The sequence below is a fragment of the Rhamphochromis sp. 'chilingali' genome (genome assembly GCF_963969265.1).
Source record: "Rhamphochromis sp. 'chilingali' genome assembly, chromosome: 11".
In the NCBI taxonomy this organism is placed as follows: domain Eukaryota; kingdom Metazoa; phylum Chordata; class Actinopteri; order Cichliformes; family Cichlidae; genus Rhamphochromis; species Rhamphochromis sp. 'chilingali'.
The window spans coordinates 38216411-38230217 of NC_137938.1; the positions used below are offsets into that span (position 1 = coordinate 38216411).

At 46.8% G+C, this 13807-nt stretch overlaps 1 pseudogene across 1 annotated transcript; it reads left to right on the top strand.

The window, feature by feature from the left end:
• Nucleotides 1-5647: 5647 nt before the first annotated feature.
• Nucleotides 5648-10034, top strand: LOC308406179 (C-C chemokine receptor type 6-like; annotated as a pseudogene). Its single transcript, XR_013974685.1, has 2 exons — nt 5648-5693; nt 8431-10034. The product of XR_013974685.1 is annotated as a C-C chemokine receptor type 6-like (transcript).
• The last annotated feature ends 3773 nt before the right edge of the window (nt 10035-13807 follow it).

Consider the following 13807-nt stretch of genomic DNA (forward strand, 5'->3'; position numbering starts at 1 on the left):
AGATGAACGAACATATAATTATGTGTATGTAGGACAGCGTGCTGTGTTTAGAGACGCTCCATTGGAGTCATAGACGAGCAGCTCTGTCTAGTCTGATGTGCAGGACTCCTGCGTCTGCACACGGTAAGGATGTAAGGATGCATCCTCGGCGTGTGTGTGTTTGCACAAGCGGAGATTCCTCAGATGTGTGACGTCAGAGGCTTTCTGCGCCTGCTGACCAACCGAGGCCGTCACACCACACGACCATCGCTTCTTTCACACCGGAGCCTGACCTCACTCATTATGGGATGTCCCGTTCAGAGGGATCCCTGCCAATTCCCATCGTCTGCTGCGGGCGTTTCACGGCAATCTGCACAATAATCAGTTTGCTCTTCAGGCCGACGTCAGCGTCTCTGAAGTGTTGGCGTCCGTGACGTGACTGCAGAAGAATCTGAGCCCCGTGGGAGAGTTTGCAGAGCTTCACTTCACGAAGAACTAAAGAGGCTTCAAAAGGTCTCCGGGTGAATGTTTACCGCCACGTTCACACCGACACACAGGAAGTGTTTGATTTGAAATGTTGGTTTGCTCTCGTGACATTAATGAGCTCGTTTGGATTTACGTCATGAATGATTCACAGCCTGTGAACACGAATACAGTGCAGAGACAACAGAGTCAGAATACTAAAAGACTGAACGGAAACACGTGCACACACAGACGGAAACTGGTTTAGCATTAATGTTTTATTTATGACACTGATGTGTTGTTACGCAGTGATTGGGACGTATGTTGCTCTAAGGCAGCAGTAGGCAACTGCAGGCCTCGAGTGCCGCGTCCTGCAGGTGTTAGATGTGTCCTTGATCCATCACAGCTGATTTAAAGGGCGAAATGACTCCTCAGCATTTCCTGAAGTTCTCCAGAGGCCTGCTAATGAGCTAATCATGTGATTCAGGTGTGTTGACCCAGGGTGCGATCTAAAACCTGCAGGACACCGGCCCTTGGGGCCTGGAGTTGCCCACCGCTGCTCTGAGGAGTTTATCATAATGGGCATGTCTGAACTTAGAAACAAACACCAGGGGGCGCTGCAGGCTGTGTGTAGTCTTCGTTAAAACTGCACAGATTTAATGTATCAGGATCTTTACCAGGTAGTAAACTGAGAACAGCACATGACATCTTACACCGTGTGGTCGTTCAGATGCAGATTCAGTGAAGTTTGAGTTCATGAAGCGGACTGTGTGAACGCTGGAACAACAACATCCACCTGTGACGCTGTCTGGGAGCTTTCACCTGTATCATGAAGAAATCAGGTTTACTGCAGCATCATTGTAATAGAAGCTACAGTTGAAGAGGGCGTTGTAGGTTTCTCCTCCACGTTTCACAAAAGCAGCAACTTTCTTCCTCCCGTTAAACTGTCTGCTCAGGTGAAACAAGGGCTGCAGGGAACGCACACTTTAGTGCTTCATTCTGCCTCCATACTGCTCATCATTCACTGAAACACACATTTTACTCCACAGAGGAAATATCTTTATGTTCAGCAACTCATCACTCTTTTAAAAATGTCTGGCTCAAAGCTTCAGTTCAAACTCTGACTTACCTTCCAGGCTGAGCTCATGTGCCGAGCGCTGGTCACCACCGTGTCAGAGGAGATGCCGTAGTCCTGACCTTTGTGGATCAGCCACTGAGCTCCATCAGCGAGCGTCACTCTGAGGGAAGAGAAAACGTAACGAGTCTGACGCTGCGCTCATCAAACATCTGAGAGTCTGAGATTCGAGCTGTCAAAGCGCATCTGTGAACTCAAGGAAGCAAAGGAACGAATCTGAGGATGTAGGAAGTGCAGCGGAGCCTGGACAGAGTAAGAAATGCGACAGTTGGACGCAATCTGAGCCTTTTCAAAGAATAGCAAAGAGTTGTGATGTCAAAGCTTCGGCCAGGCCGTGGTTTGTCTTTGTTTTGTAGCAAAGGTTAAAAACGTTTCTAGCCTGGAAACATAAAAACCAGTCTGGGCTCAGGTATGATGACCCATCACTGCAGCCATCAGCAGGAGCTGCTGCAAAGTGGAACTGAAGAAAACTGAAGGAATCTCAGGCAGCGTCTTTTTCTGCGGCGACGGTGGATTCCAGATGGACATCAGCGGTAGTGAAAGCAGCAGGTTTTTAAATAAATACGGTGAGCGTGTAGCCTGCCCTGACGCCGGTGTGGCTGAGCGGTCCAAACGTGGACTGGATCCAAGCGGTCGGACCATCCATTCAGCTTTGTACACTGGAGAGTTGTAGAGATCTGTGAGCTGCTGACCCGACAGGTCGTAGTTGCTGTATCCTCCTGTCAGAAGGAAACGCTGAGTTTGATGTAATCTGTGTTCTGTACAACCAGCCACGCAGCTGCTTTTAAACCTCACCACAACATTAAAACTTTTTACCAGACGAGGAGTCCACGGTCAGGGCCGTCAGAGTCAGCGCACAGAGGAGCACTTTGAAGGAACCCATCGTGGACATTTGTCCCGTCACAGCTCAGAGAGACGTTTGATAGTCCTGACAGACTCCCTGCTTGGACTCAGTTATCTCTGCTGTTTGTCTCTTGGCAGATGAGCCGGAGTTTCCACGCTGCTGCTCGTAAACAGGTTTCATCACATCAGCAGAAAGAGCTCAACCTGCACGTATGAAAGGATTTACTGACGTGGATTTCTAGACTGTAACTAAAATATGCTGAAATTTTATGACACATTTAGGACAAAATTTGTACCTTTTTATATTTAAATCTAAATGTTACGGGGAACTAAATATTTAGCTAATATGCAAATTTACTGGTCAAAGAAAATATCAAAATAAAAGCTTTACAAAAACCTCCTGTGGTGGACTGACGGGCACGTCTCAGCAACACGAGCTGCTTCACTGCTCGCCGCTTTGTGCAGTAGTGCCCCCTCAGCAGCCTCCACTTCTGGAGCTCCATAAATATTTGTATAGAGACTTATTTTCTAATGGACATTAGCACAGTGACATGAAACCAGTCAGCTGTAGCTGAAGTGCAGCCTTTCAGCTTTAATTCAGTGGGTTGGACAAACAGATTAAAAATGGGAGAAACTGGAGTACTGTTAGCACAATCCCTTTGTTTTAGAGGCTCTAAAGAATTTGGACGAATGAAGTAACTGAAAATAAAATGATTGTTTCTATTATTTTATTCCAAACCCTTTGCTGGCACTGACAGCCTGAATGCTGGTTTCCTGCTGTTTAATGCTCTGCCACAGCTTTACTGCACCAACCTGCAGCTGATGTTTGTTTGTGGCCTTTCTGTCCAAAGTTCAGAGTGAAATGCTGAGCGGGGTTAGGATCAGGTGACGGACTTGGACATTGAAGAAAATTCAACTCCTGAGGTGCTTCGGTGGATGTTGTGAGTCATTGTCCATCTGTACTATGAAACCAGTCCCGGTTTGGCTGCATTTAGCAGGACGTGAGCAGACAGTCTGTCTCTGAACACCTCAGATTCATTCAGCTGCTTCTGTCCTGTGTCACATCGTCAATAAACACTAGTGTCCCAGTGCCACTGGCAGCCGTGCACGCCCACAGCATCACACTGCCTGTGCTGTGTTGTGCAGATTGTGTGGCGTGCTCTGGATCGTGAGCTGTTCCACACCTACTTTTTTCTTGATCTTGGTTTCATGTTTCCAAAGAAAGTTTTTCCAGAACAGCGCTGGCTTTGTTAGATGTTCATTTTAGTTATGTCCAACCTAACCTTTCTATTCTGGAGGCTTGTGAGTGGGTTACACCATGCAGTGAACTTACAGTCTTCTCTTTATGGTGGACTTGGATATATCGATGTGCCTTCCTCCTCCTGGAGAGCTTTGTTGGTTGGCTGTTGTTGTCAGTTTCTCTTCACCATGGAAATGATTCTGCGATCATCCACGGCTGTGGTCTTCCGTGGACGGCCGGCTGCTTTTACACTGCTGAGGTCACCAGTGCTTTCTTTCTGCTCAGCATGTACCAAACTGCCACTCCTAACCAGAGATGACGCGTTACTGTAATCTGATTACTTGACCAACACTGCTCCTAACACTGTAGACATTTCTCAGATGGTTTTTCTGCTCTCTTTGACCGCATGTTGTCTGTTCACAGTAAAACTTTCCAAATGCAAGCACCACACCTCAAAGCAGCTCCAGGCATTTCATCTGCTTAATTACGACGTAACGAGGGAACTGGCCACACCCACCTATGAAATAGCCTCTGAGTCACTTGTCCAATTACTTTTGGTCCCTTTAAAAAGAGGCTGCCACATGTTAAGAAGTCTTCAAATGGGGGTTTCCTACATTTCCCACAATGCAGCAAACTGTGTTAGAACTGAAGAAAGTTAACCACCACCGATGGCGGAGGTTTTTCTGGTTTTGGCCCCAGAGCTCTGTGCGCCCGCTGAATATTCAGAGCAGAATCCGAGCGAAAGCTCAGCCCTCAGCAAGTCCTCCACACACTGCAGCACAGAGTTTCCTTCAGAGCCTCTTTTAGGCCAAAAATGCGAATGTTGTTCCGTCGGCCTTCCGAGTCAGCCAGTTTCATCTGAATATTCCGTTGTTGCTGGAGCGACTGGATTAGAGCGTCTTTTCCATCTCTTCCAGTCTTTTCTCAGCTTCTTGAGTCTGGTCTCATGGCTAGCTAGCTCATTCGCTGTTTCTGCCAGTTTTATATTAATGTCTTTCTTGAAACTGTCGAATTCGTCCTTCATTTCTTGTGTGATGTCTTTCTTAAACGTGGCAAACTCAGTTTTAAACTCTGCTTTAAGTGAGTGAATTTCCTTAATGATGTCCTGGAAGTCTGCGTGAGGGTGGCTAGCTGCATCTCCTTCCATCTGCTCGCCTTGCACGCTGTTCTCGGACATGTCTGCGCTGCCTCCTCTTGCCAGCTCCGCTTGTTTCACAAAGTCCTTAATGTTTCCTTGTCTTTTTGACCTTCTTCCACCTTCCATGGCATTTATTACACGGTTTAGCGGTGGAAATATTCGAATTCTGGTTTTCTTTCGAGTTTTGACCGGGAGCTGCAAGCTTATGCTGCCATCTTCCTTACGTCCCCCTGGTGGTCTCCCAAATTTTTTAAAATTTTCATTGTAAGTGGGCTAAAGCAGTTAATTGAAAGTAGTCTAACAGAAATGTAAATGCTGTAATTTGATTAGTTTAATAAAACATGTAACTTGGATGATTCGATGCTGGCGTGACCACAGTGCACGTCTGCTGTCGCTCACAGTGGTCCAAGGACCGCTCGGGGAGTTTGTGTGTTCAGACACGTGAAACATTACAGGGAACGTTGGTCACTGCAGCTCAGATAAAATAATTATTGTGGGTGATTTTAACATCCATGTAGATGCTAAGAATGACAGCCTCAACATGGCATTTAATCTGTTATTAGACTGTAAAAGAACCCACCCACCACTTTAATCACACTCTAGATCTTGTTTTAACACGTGGCATAGAAACTGAACATTTAACAGTGTTTCCTGAAAACCCTCTGCTGTCTGATCGTTTTCATGGATGTTAAAATCACCCACAATAATTATTCTATCTGAGCTGAGCACTAAATCAGAGAAAAAGTCTGAGAAATCCGACAGGAACTCTTTTGAAGACCCAGCTGAATAAGAATCAGAAGGAGGAGTTGAGAGGCCATGCCTTATTTCCTGCTCAACTGGTTACCTGTCACAGGTATGAGTGTCGCAGTCCTGGGTCGGTGACCGAATGTTTTCTGGTATGTATTATTAGTAGTAGTCAATTTCATTATGATGTGTCATTGTTAGTCTGTATTCAGTCAGTCTGCATCTCTGTGTACTTCCTGTTTTACTTTGTTAGTCTCCCGTCTGTTTTGCTCTTCCCTGTTTTGTCTGTGCCAGCCGTGTTCCCAGGTGTTTCCTCTTTGCCCTGTTCTCCACTTGTATTTAGTGTCTGCTTCTTCCTATGCTCTTCGTCACATTGTGCCCTCTTTGTGCTGCGTCTCCTCCCTTCGTGGCCCAAGTATTCTTAGTTTCTAGGTGCCTGTTCCCCAGTTCTGCATTTGAAGTTTTGGTTTGTTTTTGTCACGTCTATTGTAATGAGGAGTTTCCCTCGAAATAAAGCTGCGTCCTAAGTTAACTCTCTGTTCTGCATTGTGGGTCCTTTGTCTTTCCTGCACACAGCACGCTGCCTCTGAGCTGCTTCACTTTCACTTTGCTTGAACTGCCTCCCTCTCCTGCGTTGCTGGTAGGTCCTTCGTTCCCTCACACTGCAGGTCATTACATCACACAGGTGTAAACAGGTTTTCTATTTGCAGGTTGTATCCGTACAGGTCGCCTCCTTCCTGAACCTGACAGTCAGGTCACCCTTTCACTTTGGCGTGTTCGTGCTTCTCAGGAATGTTAGGCCTGGATTGGTGCTCAGACTCTCCTCCTGCTGCTGATCAGCCTTTTTGTTGTTACTGTGACCTGTTACTTTAGACGTGTTTTGGCTTTAGTAATGCTGCTAAGTGTTTGCAGAGATGCAGATGAAGAACGTGGATTTTATTGAATTATTATGAAGCACGGGTGGATCTAGAGACATTTTCTTAGGCTGGCATGGAAATGAAATGGGGGGGGTCAAATCAAAGCCTTTTTAAACACATATGTTACATATGGTTACAATGGTTCACATGCACTGAATCTGCACGTTTGTGTAACTGAATTATTTTCTTTAGCCCACATAATGAAACACCTCAGTTACACGTGTGAGTTTGGATGTTATGTACTGTGTAGCCTGTATAATAAATAAATATGTAGCCCAGTAAAGCTACACAACATGGGGCGGTTCATTTACAAACACAAGTCTAACTGAAGCTTCACACTTTGTTAGAAAAATCTGATTGTTGCTTAAATTTACACAAAATGTCAGAAATCTGCACCGTCATGAACAAAAAGCTCATTTTTCATGATTTGTTGGGTTCACCCTCTGGGGAGCACGACATAACCGCACACTTTTCACTACTTTGTGTTTCACCCTTACATCTTTTGTTACCTCGCCTTGTTTGGTATCATTCAGCTGTAGTAACACAACTGATCTGAAATCACACAAAAACATCAAATCGTAGTCGTAGTTATATTCGCTTTACTGTAAAAACCACAAATATGTTTAGTGAATAATTTTACTAAAGTTGAAATGCAAATATAAACTGTCACATTTTAAAAACTATTTATCTAAAAGTCAGTGCGTCCGGCGTGTCTTAGTACAAACATTTAAAACTACTGAAACTACAATGAGAGAACAAGCAGGTGTCACAATAAGATGCCGCACGAATCATTGGTGTCAGTGAAGAAAATGAGTTTGTGGCCACGAGACAGAGAACAGCACAGGGACAAAGCTGCAGGCCTGACAGCAGGACGTGCATCACTGCTCCTGTTTCCACCTGGAGACAGTGTTTGCCCTGCAGCCTTTGTCACATTCATTAGTGCCCTCACTGACACACAACACACACACAACACGCTGACTACACACTCCATGCTAAACATCTCAAAACTCTCTCACTCGCTGCCATCACTCCCAAAACTTCGTCCTAAACAACTAAATCTCACGTGTTGCCTTTTTTCTTTCTTTACTCTTTGTGTGACAATAGTATTCAGGAAAAAGCAAAGCTTTTGTATATATTTCATCCTAACTCTGGGTTTAGTCACCTGTCATTAAAATGTAAAAATAGGAAGTCCGAACGTTCAACACAAGAAGGAATAGAGACTCAGCGCGGCTGCAGCTTGTTGCTATGTCAGCTGAAATCAGTCATGTGATTCGCAGCGCACTGAGAGTTAATAACACTCACCTTCAGTCCATTTCCACAGTGTCATAACCAACCAGCTGTGTGAAATCCACGGTGTTGTTCAAAAAGTGCTCTGGAACAATAATAGGCATCGGTTGCTACTGACAACAAGAAATATAGTGGCTCCACGCTGTGGGCTGAACCATTTGTTAATGGTAGAGGCGGGGGAGTGGGGGTAACACTGTGCAATATATTCAGCTTTAGAGTTTATATTCAGTCTTAACTGTAGCTCGGCTCAAAGTGTTAATGCGAGTTGGGAGTTCGTCTTGTAATCGGAAGGTTGCCGGTTCGAGCCTCGGCTCGGACAGTCTCGGTCGTTGTGTCCTTGGGCAAGACACTTCACCCGTTGCCTACTGGTGGTGGTCAGAGGGCCCGGTGGCGCCAGTGTCCGGCAGCCTTGCCTCTGTCAGTGCGCCCCAGGGTGGCTGTGGCTACAATGTAGCTGCCATCACCAGTGTGTGAATGTGTGGATGACTGGATGTGTAAAGTGCTTTGGGGTCCTTAGGGACGAGTAAAGCGCTATATAAATACAGGCCATTTACCATTTAATGCTGTCTTATATACATATACATCACTGTCATATGCTAAACTAGGGTGGCAAGAGATCATTTCACTGTGAGTCCATCAGACACCTTTGCTGTAGTTTGATGTTTACTCTCTGCTTCCTTTATAGTGATCTACTCTGCAGAGGATTTGATGTCCAACCAACCATACACCATGGAGATGTCCTACTATGAATATGAATATAATGTCAGTGACTACCTAGATTATGATGGTTTTTGTGTTTTTCACAACAACCCGAATGTGGTGAAGGTGATCGGCCTGTACATCCACTCCATCTTCTGCATCCTGGGCCTCGTGGGGAACAGCATGGTCATTGTCACCTACGCCTTCTACAAGAGGATCAAGTGCATGACTGACATCTACCTGATCAACGTGGCCATCGCCGACCTGCTGTTTGTGCTGGCGCTACCATTCATTGTCTACAACGAGCTGTGGTCGTGGCCGATGGGGCAGGTGGCCTGCAAGCTGCTGTGCGGCTCCTACAGCGTGAACCTGTACAGCGGCATGCTGCTGTTCGCCTGCATCAGCACCGACCGCTACATCGCCATCGCCCAGGCTCGGCGCAGGCGCTGGCTGTCATACAGGTCCATCATCTGCGCCATCATCTGGATCTTCACTATACTCGTGTCCATCCCCACCTTCTACTTCTATCAGTGGTACGAGCCGTCACACATGAATCACATCATATTCGACGATGATAACCAAACTGGTTTCCAGAGGACTCCTGCGTACGTCTGTGAGCTCAAGTTTGAAGGCCCAGCCATGGCGGTGAGGGTGGACGTCCCCATCACTCAGATCAGCGTGGGTTTCTTCCTGCCACTCTTCATCACGATCTTCTGCTTCAGTGGCATCATCATCACCCTGCTTAAGACCAAGAATCTCCAGCACCACAGAGAGGTGTGGGAGATGCTGGTGGTTGTGGCCGTGTTCATCATCTGCCACCTGCCCTACAACATAGTGCTGCTGTACAACACGGTCACCATGTTTCAGGAGTACTCGTGTGATGAGGCGGACATGCTGGAGATGGCCCTGACAGCGTCGCAGACCATTGCTTACTTGCACTGCTGCCTGAACCCGATGCTGTACGCCTTGGTGGGGCTGAACTTCAGGAACCAGTTCAGGAGGATCTTCAGGGACCTTTGGTGTCTCGGAAAGGCCCCACGCCGCTTCTCCAGAGTCACCTCCGACTTCTACATGTCCTCCACTCTGCGCTCGATGGATGGGTCCAGCAACAGTGGCGCTTCTTTCACTATGTGAAGACATCCGTGGGTTGATCTCTGAAGATCCAGGTCTCTAACACCGAACGCGATTCACGTCTGTCGCACCGACGAGATTCCTCAAGATAAAGAGATCTAACGCCGAGCTGCACCTCTTATTCTGATTCATTATTTTGATCGTGAAATATCCAAACTCCTGCATTTTCTTTCTTTTGTCATTATTTTGTGAGTGATGACTGTCAGTGTTTTGTCACCTGAAACGGCGGCTGAACGTGCAGAACCGCGAAAACACGTCTGATTTGAACTCGTCTGATCTCTCCTTCATGGAGGCCTCCTCGTGTACCTTCGACCTTTTTCAGCACTGCTGCTGTTTTAAGGACGCCCTGGCGCCGTGCGCAGCTCTGCTGACGGTGTGACTCTGGGCGGTGAATCACTGTGTTTCATGCATGTTTTAGCTGACCTGGAGGTCAGAGTGCGTCTCTTCACCAATGTTCACATTCTTATAATAAAAATGCACTAAAATGTTGGTCAAACAAGAAAAATATTCAATACTCAATTACCCAGTTTATTTTTCCAAGGACAGTTTTTGCTGCTCTTAACTGATTCAAGCAGTCGTTTTGTTTTTGCACAGCCCAGCAGAAGTCTGTGCAAAAATATATGCAGAAAAGAGTCTCACATGGGTGTGACAGTAACGCACTCGAAATACTTTGGTATTGTTGCCTCTGTGTGTGTGTGTGTGTGTGTGTGTGTGTGTGTGTGTGTGTGTGTGTGTGTGTGGGGCAAGGTGTTTCTGCGCAGTGTACCAGGGGCACGGAGAAAAGTTGTCGTACCATAGGCACGAGCAGTGTGTGTGTGTGTGTGTGTGTGTGTGTGTGTGCGTGTGTGGGTGTGGGGCAAGGTGTTTCTGCGCAGTGTACCAGGGGCACGGAGAAAAGTTGTCGTACCATAGGCACGAGCAGTGTGTGTGTGTGTGTGTGTGTGTGTGTGTGTGTGTGTGTGTGTGGGGCAAGGTGTTTCTGCGCAGTGTACCAGGGGCACGGAGAAAAGTTGTCGTACCATAGGCACGAGCAGTGTGTGTGTGTGTGTGTGTGTGTATTAAACAAATAAATAAATTCCCCACTCGCCCCTGCGGGCGGTTTATCCTTCAAGCTCGGGTCCTCTACCAGAGGCCTGGGAGCTTGAGGGTCCTGCGCAGTATCTCAGCTGTTCCCAGGACTGCGCTCTTCTGGACAGAGATCTCCGATGTTGTTCCGGGGATCTGCTGGAGCCACTCACCTAGCCTGGGAGTCACCGCACCTAGTGCTCCGATCACCACGGAGACCACCGTTACCTTCACCCTCCACGTCTTCTCCAGCTCTTGGTATTTCTCGAGCTTTCCTTTCAGTCCAGCTTTGTCCAGCCACTGGTAGGATTTCTGGATATCAGCCTCCTCTATCTGCCGGTGGTACATACCGTGCAGGGGCCTGTCCTTCCATGATGGTTCCTCGTCTCCCTCCTCTTTCTTGGGTTTCTGCTGCCTGAGGTGTTCACTGAGCACTCGGTCGGTTGGGGCCATCTTTGTGATGTATTCGTGGATGTTTGTTGTCTCATCCTGGACTGTGGTGCTGACACTCACCAGTCCCCGGCCCCCTTCCTTCCGCTTAGCGTACAGCCTCATGTAAGCTTACATATATGTATATACAGGGAGTGCAGAATTATTAGGCAAGTTGTATTTTTGAGGAATAATGTTATTATTGAACAACAACCATGTTCTCAATGAACCCAAAAAACTCATTAATATCAAAGCTGAATGTTTTTGGAAGTAGTTCTTAGTTTGTTTTTAGTTTGAGCTATTTTAGGGGGATATCTGTGTGTGCAGGTGACTATTACTGTGCATAATTATTAGGCAACTTAACAAAAAACAAATATATACCCATTTCAATTATTTATTTTTACCAGTGACACCAATATAACATCTCCACATTCACAAATATACATTTCTGACATTCAAAAACAAAACAAAAACAAATCAGCGACCAATATAGCCACCTTTCTTTGCAAGGACACTCAAAAGTCTGCCATCCATGGATTCTGTCAGTGTTTTGATCTGTTCACCATCAACATTGCGTGCAGCAGCAACCACAGCCTCCCAGACACTGTTCAGAGAGGTGTACTGTTTTCCCTCCTTGTAAATCTCACATTTGATGATGGACCACAGGTTCTCAATGGGGTTCAGATCAGGTGAACAAGGAGGCCATGTCATTAGTTTTTCTTCTTTTATACCCTTTCTTGCCAGCCACGCTGTGGAGTACTTGGACGCGTGTGATGGAGCATTGTCCTGCATGAAAATCATGTTTTTCTTGAAGGATGCAGACTTCTTCCTGTACCACTGCCTGAAGAAGGTGTCTTCCAGAAACTGGCAGTAGGACTGGGAGTTGAGCTTGACTCCATCCTCAACCCGAAAAGGCCCCACAAGCTCATCTTTGATGATACCAGCCCAAACCAGTACTCCACCTCCACCTTGCTGGCGTCTGAGTGGGACTGGAGCTCTCTGCCCTTTACCAATCCAGCCACGGGCCCATCCATCTGGCCCATCAAGACTCACTCTCATTTCATCAGTCCATAAAACCTTAGAAAAACCAGTCTTGAGATATTTCTTGGCCCAGTCTTGACGTTTCAGCTTGTGTGTCTTGTTCAGTGGTGGTCGTCTTTCAGCCTTTCTTACCTTGGCCATGTCTCTGAGTATTGCACACCTTGTGCTTTTGGGCACTCCAGTGATGTTGCAGCTCTGAAATATGGCCAAACTGGTGGCAAGTGGCATCTTGGCAGCTGCAGACTTTTCTCAGTTCATGGGCAGTTATTTTGCGCCTTGGTTTTTCCACACGCTTCTTGCGACCCTGTTGACTATTTTGAATGAAACGCTTGATTGTTCGATGATCACGCTTCAGAAGCTTTGCAATTTTGAGACTGCTGCATCCCTCTGCAAGATATCTCACTATTTTTGACTTTTCTGAGCCTGTCAAGTCCTTCTTTTGACCCATTTTGCCAAAGGAAAGGACGTTGCCTAATAATTATGCACACCTGATATAGGGTGTTGATGTCATTAGACCACACCCCTTCTCATTACAGAGATGCACATCACCTAATATGCTTAATTGGTAGTAGGCTTTCGAGCCTATACAGCTTGGAGTAAGACAACATGCATGAAGAGGATGATGTGGACAAAATACTCATTTGCCTAATAATTCTGCACTCCCTGTATATACACACATATACATACATGTCTACCAGTCTGTGGTGCAGAGGGGGGGTTGGCAGCATCAGTGCCAAAGATGTCAGCATGTAACAGGATCAGCAAACTGGTTCATGAGACTGGAACCATCACTGGCCAGAATCTGGAGGTATTTGAGTGATGAGGGACATTAGAGTCACTGATCCCATCATGGACCGCCCATCTTACTCACTCCACTCCACAGTACCGAGGCAGCAGAGCTCCTTCTCCCTCAGACTGATTCAAACCGTGTGTACATGGACACATACAAACCAAACCAGGCCATAAAGAATGCTTGAGTCCCTTGAGACCTTCTCTATCAAACTGCGGTCCTTATTGCGACAGGTGCTGCTGTTTCTCAGAGGCGATTTGAACTATTTGCTAGATTTATGCTTTCCCAGTCTTTTCCCATCCAGGGTCATATTACCCAGGGCCGGGTTGCGGGGGCAACAACCTAAGCAGAGACCTCCCTCTCCTAGCCACCTCCTCTAGCTTTTCCGGGGGAACACTGAGGTGTTCCCAGGCCAGCCGAGAGACATAGACTCTCCAGCGTGTCCCGGGTCCCCTCCCGGTGGGACATGCCACCTCAGCTGGCTCCGTCTGATGCAGAGATGTAGCGCTCTACGCCCCATCTCCCCGTTATCAGTTCAGTCAAAAAATCCTCACAGATGTTGAGCTGCATACAGATACAGACAGAAGAACTCGATCATGTGTTTCTCAGTGAGTTTGATGTTTTCAGGCCAAACTAGTTTCTCTGCTGGAAAACAAACTGATGTTGAACAGCCCCACTGAAGCTCTGCTGTGTCTGTGAGAGCAGCTCAGCGAAGCTGCTCTCACAGACACAGCAGCAGAATCATCTTAGACATCAGTTTACAGCACAAACAGGCTCTTACTCTTTGCCTGAGGGTCCAGGATCAGTACTGAAGCCTGGAGGAGGATTTTTGGACCGATCGCTCTTCATAGACAGACGGCTGGATCCTGGAGACTCTGCTGTGTCCTCGTCTTCCTCCAAACCGCTC